The sequence below is a fragment of the Anomaloglossus baeobatrachus genome, assembly GCF_048569485.1.
Source record: "Anomaloglossus baeobatrachus isolate aAnoBae1 chromosome 5 unlocalized genomic scaffold, aAnoBae1.hap1 SUPER_5_unloc_12, whole genome shotgun sequence".
Lineage (NCBI taxonomy): Eukaryota > Metazoa > Chordata > Amphibia > Anura > Aromobatidae > Anomaloglossus > Anomaloglossus baeobatrachus.
This window is the reverse complement of record NW_027441787.1, coordinates 895,148-905,284: the sequence shown is the minus strand read 5'-3', so window position 1 is coordinate 905,284 and position 10,137 is coordinate 895,148. Positions and strand designations below refer to the sequence as shown.

General features: G+C 53.2%; 1 long non-coding RNA gene across 1 annotated transcript; it reads right to left on the bottom strand.

Annotated features, from left to right (window-relative positions):
- Nucleotides 1-241: 241 nt before the first annotated feature.
- On the bottom strand, nucleotides 242-3,257 carry LOC142258822 (uncharacterized). The gene is made up of 2 exons (XR_012727878.1): nucleotides 3,154-3,257; nucleotides 242-887 (listed from the first exon to the last, which is right to left on the bottom strand). It is a non-coding gene; the product is annotated as an uncharacterized LOC142258822 (long non-coding RNA).
- Nucleotides 3,258-10,137: the final 6,880 nt, after the last annotated feature.

Below are 10,137 nucleotides of genomic sequence, written 5' to 3'. Positions count from 1 at the left end.
GGCCTATGGTTATTAGGCTGCCCCCCCCCCAGCCTAAAAATATCAGCCTGCAGCCTCCCGGATTGCTGCATCCATTAGATGTGACAATCCCAGCACTTTACCTGGATCATCTTGATTGCCCTGGTGTAGTGGTAATCGGGGTAATAAGGAGTTAATAGCAGTCCACACCTGCCACTAAGTCCTAAATTAGTGATGGTAGCATCTATGAGACCCCATAGAAGAGAGGAAATCCAGAAACAGCTTAATTAAAAGAAACTTTATTAAAGACAGTGGGAAAAAAAGGACACCCTGTCCATCACCACGTCTCACACAGATGACTGCTCTTACATGACAATATCAAAGTGAATGCGGCCACTTATAAAACCCACACAACCTCTGAGGGGGGAACAAACACCGTCACCGAATCATCAAATCACCAAGACACGAGCAAATGACAACTTACAATGATAGAAGATTACAAGAAGCATCAATACAACATTATATAAGTACACCCCATATAATACACAGTACAGAGAAGATATAAGTACACCCCATATAATACACAGTACAGAGAATATACACAGAGAAGCATCAATACAAACATTATATAAGTACACCCCATATAATACACAGCACAGAGAATATATAAGTACACCCCATATAATACACAGTACAGAGAATATATAAGTACACCCCATATAATATACAGTACAGGGAATATATAAGTACACCCCATATAATACACAGCACAGAGAATATATAAGTACACCCCATATAATACACAGTGCAGAGAATGTATACAGAGAGATATCCTTTTATGTCACTTGTGGGATTCTCTCCAATAGATGAAACCTTCATATTCAGTGGATGAGGAAGAATTCTCTGTGGAGCCGACATTGCCCCGAACTCTATAAAGAAAAATGACCAATAATTAGTAATAATAATAATAATAATAATAATGCCACAAATTCCCATAAACTGTGTATAATGAATGCGCTGATAATCACCTGCTAATAAACCCATCAGTATCAGTCACAGATCATTGTGGAATTCAGCCCTTTGTGATCTCTGGCTCCAGCTTTAATATCCAATGGGCTTCCCTTATATACAGTGACCGCTCCAATCCCCTCCTCCTGGATCTATCCCCCCGCTCCATGCCTCTAACGGGAAAAGACAACAGGGACGCCGGGTGCTGCTCTGCGACTCCCCCACAGACAGAGCATTGCATCCCCCCCCCTTCCCCCAGGCAGAGCATCGCACCCTCTCTCTCTCTCCCCCCCTTCCCCCAGGCCAAGCATCGCACCCTCTCTCTCTCCCCCCCTTCCCCCAGGCAGAGCATCGCACCCTCTCTCTCTCCCCCCCTTCCCCCAGGCAGAGCATCGCACCCTCTCTCTCTCCCCCCCTTCCCCCAGGCAGAGCATCGCACCCTCTCTCTCTCCCCCCCTTCCCCCAGGCAGAGCATCGCACCCTCTCTCCCCCCTTCCCCCAGGCAGAGCATCGCACCCTCTCCCCCCTTCCCCCAGGCAGAGCATCGCACCCTCTCCCCCCTTCCCCCAGGCAGAGCATCGCACCCTCTCTCTCTCCCCCCCTTCCCCCAGGCAGAGCATCGCACCCTCTCTCTCTCCCCCTTCCCACAAGCAGAGCATCGCACCCTCTCTCTCCCCAATTCCCACAGGCAGAGCATCGCACCCCTCTCTCTCCCCCCCCCCCCCTTCCCACAGGCAGAGCATCGCACCCTCTCTCCCCCCCTTCCCCCAGGCAGAGCATCGCACCCCTCTCTCTCTCTCCCCCCCTTCCCCCAGGCAGAGCATCGCACCCTCTCTCTCTCCCCCTTCCCACAAGCAGAGCATCGCACCCTCTCTCTCCCAATTCCCACAGGCAGAGCATCGCACCCTCTCTCTCCCCCCCCCCCTTCCCACAGTCAGAGCATCGCACCCTCTCTTCCCCCCCCTCACAGTCAGAGCATCGCACCCTCTTCCCCCCCCCTCACAGTCAGAGCATCGCACCCTCTCTTCCCCCCCCCTCACAGTCAGAGCATCGCACCCTCTCTTCCCCCCCCCCCCCTCACAGTCAGAGCATCGCACCCTCTCTTCCCTTCACAGTCAGAGCATCGCACCCCTCTCTTCCCTTCACAGTCAGAGCATCGCACCCTCTCGTCCCCCCCCCCTCACGGTCAGAGCATCGCACCCTCTCTTCCCCCCTTCACGGTCAGAGCATCGCACCCTCTCTTCCCCCCCCTCACAGTCAGAGCATCGCACCCTCTCTTCCCCCCCCCTCACAGTCAGAGCATCGCACCCTCTCTTCCCCCCCCTCACAGTAAGAGCATCGCACCCTCTCTTCCCCCCCCTCACAGTAAGAGCATCGCACCCTCTCTTCCCCCCCCCCACGGTCAGAGCATCGCACCCTCTCTTCCCCCCCCCCACGGTCAGAGCATCGCACCCTCTCTTCCCCCCTCCCAGTCAGAGCATCGCACCCTCTCTCCCCCCCCCCCCCCCCTCACGGTCAGAGCATCGCACCCTCTCTTCCCCCCCCCCCCTCACGGTCAGAGCATCGCACCCTCTCTCCCCCCCCCCCTCACGGTCAGAGCATCGCACCCTCTCCCCCCCCCCCCTCACGGTCAGAGCATCGCACCCTCTCCCCCCCCCCTCACGGTCAGAGCAACGCACCCTCTCTTCCCCCCTTCACGGTCAGAGCATCGCACCCTCTCTTCCCCCCCCTCACAGTCAGAGCATCGCACCCTCTCTTCCCCCCCCTCACAGTAAGAGCATCGCACCCTCTACTTCCCCCCCCCCCACGGTCAGAGCATCGCACCCTCTCTCCCCCCCCCCACGGTCAGAGCATCGCACCCTCTCCCCCCCCCCCCCTCACGGTCAGAGCATCGCACCCTCTCCCCCCCCCCCCCCCCTCACGGTCAGAGCATCGCACCCTCTCCCCCCCCCCCCCCCCCCGGTCAGAGCATCGCACCCTCTCTTCCCCCCCCCGGTCAGAGCATCGCACCCTCTCAACCCCCACCCCCCGGTCAGAGCATCGCACCCTCTCTTCCTCTGCATCGCACCCCCCACAGATAGAGCATTACACCTACTGCTGCACACTATTGCACCCAGAGACAGTGACCTACAATCCCTTTTTATTTCCCCCTGAAGCTCATACATGATAATCTCCATCAGATATTACCTCCTGTTATATCACACACCTCGGGGTAGAAAAACAGCAGAAACAGGGAAGAGGGGAAACATCCTGCTGCTTGTACAGCAACTGCGCACTGACTGCCGGGAACTACAGGCTCCTCCCACACAAGAGGCCGGTCACATGGGCGTGACGTCAGCAGAGGTCCTTCTGGCCACTGGGATCTAGACTCTACCATATATCTAGTGTGCGGCTCTGCAGGTGGAGGTAGGTGCAGGGTATTATATATCTAGTGTGCGGCTCTGCAGGTGGAGGTAGGTGCAGGGTATTATATATCTAGTGTGCGGCTCTGCAGGAGGAGGTAGGTGCAGGGTATTATATATCTAGTGTGCGGCTCTGCAGGTGGAGGTAGGTGCAGGGTATTATATATCTAGTGTGCGGCTCTGCAGGTGGAGGTAGGTGCAGGGTATTATATATCTAGTGTGCGGCTCTGCAGGTGGAGGTAGGTGCAGGGTATTATATATCTAGTGTGCGGCTCTGCAGGTGGAGGTAGGTGCAGGTTATTATATATCTAGTGTGCGGCTCTGCAGGTGGAGGTAGGTGCAGGGTATTATATATCTAGTGTGCGGCTCTGCAGGTGGAGGTAGGTGCAGGGTATTATATATCCAGTGTGCGGCTCTGCAGGTGGAGGTAGGTGCAGGGTATTATATATCTAGTGTGCGGCTCTGCAGGTGGAGGTAGGTGCAGGGTATTATATATCTAGTGTGCGGCTCTGCAGGTGGAGGTAGGTGCAGGTTATTATATATCTAGTGTGCGGCTCTGCAGGTGGAGGTAGGTGCAGGGTATTATATATCTAGTGTGCGGCTCTGCAGGTGGAGGTAGGTGCAGGGTATTATATATCTAGTGTGCGGCTCTGCAGGTGGAGGTAGGTGCAGGGTATTATATATCTAGTGTGCGGCTCTGCAGGAGGAGGTAGGTGCAGGGTATTATATATCTAGTGTGCGGCTCTGCAGGTGGAGGTAGGTGCAGGGTATTATATATCTAGTGTGCGGCTCTGCAGGAGGAGGTAGGTGCAGGGTATTATATATCTAGTGTGCGGCTCTGCAGGTGGAGGGAGGTGCAGGGTATTATATATCTAGTGTGCGGCTCTGCAGGTGGAGGTAGGTGCAGGGTATTATATATCTAGTGTGCGGCTCTGCAGGTGGAGGTAGGTGCAGGGTATTATATATCTAGTGTGCGGCTCTGCAGGTGGAGGTAGGTGCAGGGTATTATATATCTAGTGTGCGGCTCTGCAGGAGGAGGTAGGTGCAGGGTATTATATATCTAGTGTGCGGCTCTGCAGGAGGAGGTAGGTGCAGGGTATTATATATCTAGTGTGAGGCTCTGCAGGTGGAGGTAGGTGCAGGGTATTATATATCTAGTGTGCGGCTCTGCAGGTGGAGGTAGGTGCAGGGTATTATATATCTAGTGTGCGGCTCTGCAGGTGGAGGTAGGTGCAGGGTATTATATATCTAGTGTGCGGCTCTGCAGGTGGAGGTAGGTGCAGGGTATTATATATCTAGTGTGCGGCTCTGCAGGTGGAGGTAGGTGCAGGGTATTATATATCTAGTGTGCGGCTCTGCAGGTGGAGGTGGGTGCAGGGTATTATATATCTAGTGTGCGGCTCTGCAGGTGGAGGTGGGTGCAGGGTATTATATATCTAGTGTGCGGCTCTGCAGGTGGAGGTGGGTGCAGGTATTATATATCTAGTGTGCGGCTCGCTCTGCAGGTGGAGGTAGGTGCAGGGTATTATATATCTAGTGTGCGGCTCTGCAGGTGGAGGTAGGTGCAGGGTATTATATATCTAGTGTGCGGCTCTGCAGGTGGAGGTAGGTGCAGGGTATTATATATCTAGTGTGCGGCTCTGCAGGTGGAGGTAGGTGCAGGGTATTATATATCTAGTGTGCGGCTCTGCAGGTGGAGGTAGGTGCAGGGTATTATATATCTAGTGTGCGGCTCTGCAGGTGGAGGTGGGTGCAGGGTATTATATATCTAGTGTGCGGCTCTGCAGGTGGAGGTGGGTGCAGGGTATTATATATCTAGTGTGCGGCTCTGCAGGTGGAGGTGGGTGCAGGGTATTATATATCTAGTGTGCGGCTCTGCAGGTGGAGGTGGGTGCAGGGTATTATATATCTAGTGTGCGGCTCTGCAGGTGGAGGTGGGTGCAGGGTGTTATATATCTAGTGTGCGGCTCTGCAGGTGGAGGTAGGTGCAGGGTATTATATATCTAGTGTGCGGCTCTGCAGGAGGAGGTAGGTGCAGGGTATTATATATCTAGTGTGCGGCTCTGCAGGTGGAGGTAGGTGCAGGGTATTATATATCTAGTGTGCGGCTCTGCAGGTGGAGGTAGGTGCAGGGTATTATATATCTAGTGTGCGGCTCTGCAGGTGGAGGTAGGTGCAGGGTATTATATATCTAGTGTGCGGCTCTGCAGGTGGAGGTAGGTGCAGGGTATTATATATCTAGTGTGCGGCTCTGCAGGTGGAGGTAGGTGCAGGGTATTATATATCTAGTGTGCGGCTCTGCAGGTGGAGGTAGGTGCAGGGTATTATATATCTAGTGTGCGGCTCTGCAGGTGGAGGTAGGTGCAGGGTATTATATATCTAGTGTGCGGCTCTGCAGGTGGAGGTAGGTGCAGGGTATTATATATCTAGTGTGCGGCTCTGCAGGAGGAGGTAGGTGCAGGGTATTATATATCTAGTGTGCGGCTCTGCAGGTGGAGGTAGGTGCAGGGTATTATATATCTAGTGTGCGGCTCTGCAGGTGGAGGTGTGTGCAGGGTATTATATATCTAGTGTGCGGCTCTGCAGGAGAAGGTAGGTGCAGGGTATTATATATCTAGTGTGCGGCTCTGCAGGTGGAGGTAGGTGCAGGGTATTATATATCTAGTGTGCGGCTCTGCAGGTGGAGGTAGGTGCAGGCTATTATATATCTAGTGTGCGGCTCTGCAGGTGGAGGTAGGTGCAGGCTATTATATATCTAGTGTGCGGCTCTGCAGGTGGAGGTAGGTGCAGGGTATTATATATCTAGTGTGCGGCTCTGCAGGAGGAGGTAGGTGCAGGGTATTATATATCTAGTGTGCGGCTCTGCAGGAGGAGGTAGGTGCAGGGTATTATATATCTAGTGTGCGGCTCTGCAGGTGGAGGTAGGTGCAGGGTATTATATATCTAGTGTGCGGCTCTGCAGGTGGAGGTGTGTGCAGGGTATTATATATCTAGTGTGCGGCTCTGCAGGTGGAGGTGTGTGCAGGGTATTATATATCTAGTGTGCGGCTCTGCAGGTGGAGGTAGGTGCAGGGTATTATATATCTAGTGTGCGGCTCTGCAGGAGGAGGTAGGTGCAGGGTATTATATATCTAGTGTGCGGCTCTGCAGGAGGAGGTAGGTGCAGGGTATTATATATCTAGTGTGCGGCTCTGCAGGTGGAGGTAGGTGCAGGGTATTATATATCTAGTGTGCGGCTCTGCAGGTGGAGGTGTGTGCAGGGTATTATATATCTAGTGTGCGGCTCTGCAGGTGGAGGTGTGTGCAGGGTATTATATATCTAGTGTGCGGCTCTGCAGGTGGAGGTAGGTGCAGGGTATTATATATCTAGTGTGCGGCTCTGCAGGTGGAGGTAGGTGCAGGGTATTATATATCTAGTGTGCGGCTCTGCAGGTGGAGGTGTGTGCAGGGTATTATATATCAAGTGTGCGGCTCTGTAGGAGGAGGTAGGTGCAGGGTATTATATATCTAGTGTGCGGCTCTGCAGGTGGAGGTAGGTGCAGGGTATTATATATCTAGTGTGCGGCTCTGCAGGTGGAGGTAGGTGCAGGGTATTATATATCTAGTGTGCGGCTCTGCAGGTGGAGGTAGGTGCAGGGTATTATATATCTAGTGTGCGGCTCTGCAGGTGGAGGTAGGTGCAGGGTATTATATATCTAGTGTGCGGCTCTGCAGGTGGAGGTAGGTGCAGGGTATTATATATCTAGTGTGCGGCTCTGCAGGTGGAGGTAGGTGCAGGGTATTATATATCTAGTGTGCGGCTCTGCAGGTGGAGGTAGGTGCAGGGTATTATATATCTAGTGTGCGGCTCTGCAGGTGGAGGTAGGTGCAGGGTATTATATATCTAGTGCGCGGCTCTGCAGGTGGAGGTAGGTGCAGGGTATTATATATCTAGTGCGCGGCTCTGCAGGTGGAGGTAGGTGCAGGGTATTATATATCTAGTGTGCGGCTCTGCAGGTGGAGGTAGGTGCAGGGTATTATATATCTAGTGTGCGGCTCTGCAGGTGGAGGTAGGTGCAGGGTATTATATATCTAGTGTGCGGCTCTGCAGGTGGAGGTAGGTGCAGGGTATTATATATCTAGTGTGCGGCTCTGCAGGTGGAGGTAGGTGCAGGGTATTGTATATCTAGTGCGCGGCTCTGCAGGTGGAGGTAGGTGCAGGGTATTATATATCTAGTGCGCGGCTCTGCAGGTGGAGGTAGGTGCAGGGTATTATATATCTGGTGCGCGGCTCTGCATGTGGAGGTAGGTGCAGGTTATTATATATCTGGTGTGCGGCTCTGCAGGTGGAGGTAGGTGCAGGGTATTATATATCTGGTGTGCGGCTCTGCAGGTGGAGGTAGGTGCAGGGTATTATATATCTGGTGTGCGGCTCTGCAGGTGGAGGTAGGTGCAGGGTATTATATATCTAGTGTGCGGCTCTGCAGGTGGAGGTGTGTGCAGGGTATTATATATCTAGTGTGCGGCTCTGCAGGTGGAGGTAGGTGCAGGGTATTATATATCTAGTGTGCGGCTCTGCAGGAGGAGGTAGGTGCAGGGTATTATATATCTAGTGTGCGGCTCTGCAGGAGGAGGTAGGTGCAGGGTATTATATATCTAGTGTGCGGCTCTGCAGGTGGAGGTAGGTGCAGGGTATTATATATCTAGTGTGCGGCTCTGCAGGTGGAGGTAGGTGCAGGGTATTATATATCTAGTGTGCGGCTCTGCAGGTGGAGGTAGGTGCAGGGTATTATATATCTAGTGTGCGGCTCTGCAGGTGGAGGTAGGTGCAGGGTATTATATATCTAGTGTGCGGCTCTGCAGGTGGAGGTAGGTGCAGGGTATTATATATCTAGTGTGCGGCTCTGCAGGTGGAGGTAGGTGCAGGGTATTATATATCTAGTGTGCGGCTCTGCAGGTGGAGGTAGGTGCAGGGTATTATATATCTAGTGTGCGGCTCTGCAGGTGGAGGTAGGTGCAGGGTATTATATATCTAGTGTGCGGCTCTGCAGGTGGAGGTAGGTGCAGGGTATTGTATATCTAGTGTGCGGCTCTGCAGGTGGAGGTAGGTGCAGGGTATTGTATATCTAGTGTGCGGCTCTGCAGGTGGAGGTAGGTGCAGGGTATTGTATATCTAGTGTGCGGCTCTGCAGGTGGAGGTAGGTGCAGGGTATTATATATCTAGTGTGCGGCTCTGCAGGTGGAGGTAGGTGCAGGGTATTGTATATCTAGTGTGCGGCTCTGCAGGTGGAGGTAGGTGCAGGGTATTGTATATCTAGTGCGCGGCTCTGCAGGTGGAGGTAGGTGCAGGGTATTGTATATCTAGTGCGCGGCTCTGCAGGTGGAGGTAGGTGCAGGGTATTGTATATCTAGTGCGCGGCTCTGCAGGTGGAGGTAGGTGCAGGGTATTGTATATCTAGTGCGCGGCTCTGCAGGTGGAGGTAGGTGCAGGGTATTATATATCTAGTGCGCGGCTCTGCAGGTGGAGGTAGGTGCAGGGTATTATATATCTAGTGTGCGGCTCTGCAGGTGGAGGTAGGTGCAGGGTATTATATATCTAGTGTGCGGCTCTGCAGGTGGAGGTAGGTGCAGGGTATTATATATCTAGTGTGCGGCTCTGCAGGTGGAGGTAGGTGCAGGGTATTATATATCTAGTGTGCGGCTCTGCAGGTGGAGGTAGGTGCAGGGTATTATATATCTAGTGTGCGGCTCTGCAGGTGGAGGTAGGTGCAGGGTATTATATATCTAGTGTGCGGCTCTGCAGGTGGAGGTAGGTGCAGGGTATTATATATCTAGTGTGCGGCTCTGCAGGTGGAGGTAGGTGCAGGGTATTATATATCTAGTGTGCGGCTCTGCAGGTGGAGGTAGGTGCAGGGTATTATATATCTAGTGTGCGGCTCTGCAGGTGGAGGTAGGTGCAGGGTATTATATATCTAGTGTGCGGCTCTGCAGGTGGAGGTAGGTGCAGGGTATTATATATCTAGTGTGCGGCTCTGCAGGTGGAGGTAGGTGCAGGGTATTATATATCTAGTGTGCGGCTCTGCAGGTGGAGGTAGGTGCAGGGTATTATATATCTAGTGTGCGGCTCTGCAGGTGGAGGTAGGTGCAGGGTATTATATATCTAGTGTGCGGCTCTGCAGGTGGAGGTAGGTGCAGGGTATTATATATCTAGTGTGCGGCTCTGCAGGTGGAGGTAGGTGCAGGGTATTATATATCTAGTGTGCGGCTCTGCAGGTGGAGGTAGGTGCAGGGTATTGTATATCTAGTGTGCGGCTCTGCAGGTGGAGGTAGGTGCAGGGTATTGTATATCTAGTGTGCGGCTCTGCAGGTGGAGGTAGGTGCAGGGTATTGTATATCTAGTGTGCGGCTCTGCAGGTGGAGGTAGGTGCAGGGTATTGTATATCTAGTGTGCGGCTCTGCAGGTGGAGGTAGGTGCAGGGTATTGTATATCTAGTGTGCGGCTCTGCAGGTGGAGGTAGGTGCAGGGTATTGTATATCTAGTGTGCGGCTCTGCAGGTGGAGGTAGGTGCAGGGTATTGTATATCTAGTGTGCGGCTCTGCAGGTGGAGGTAGGTGCAGGGTATTGTATATCTAGTGTGCGGCTCTGCAGGTGGAGGTAGGTGCAGGGTATTGTATATCTAGTGTGCGGCTCTGCAGGTGGAGGTAGGTGCAGGGTATTATATATCTAGTGTGCGGCTCTGCAGGTGGAGGTAGGTGCAGGGTATTATATATCTAGTGTGCGGCTCTGCAG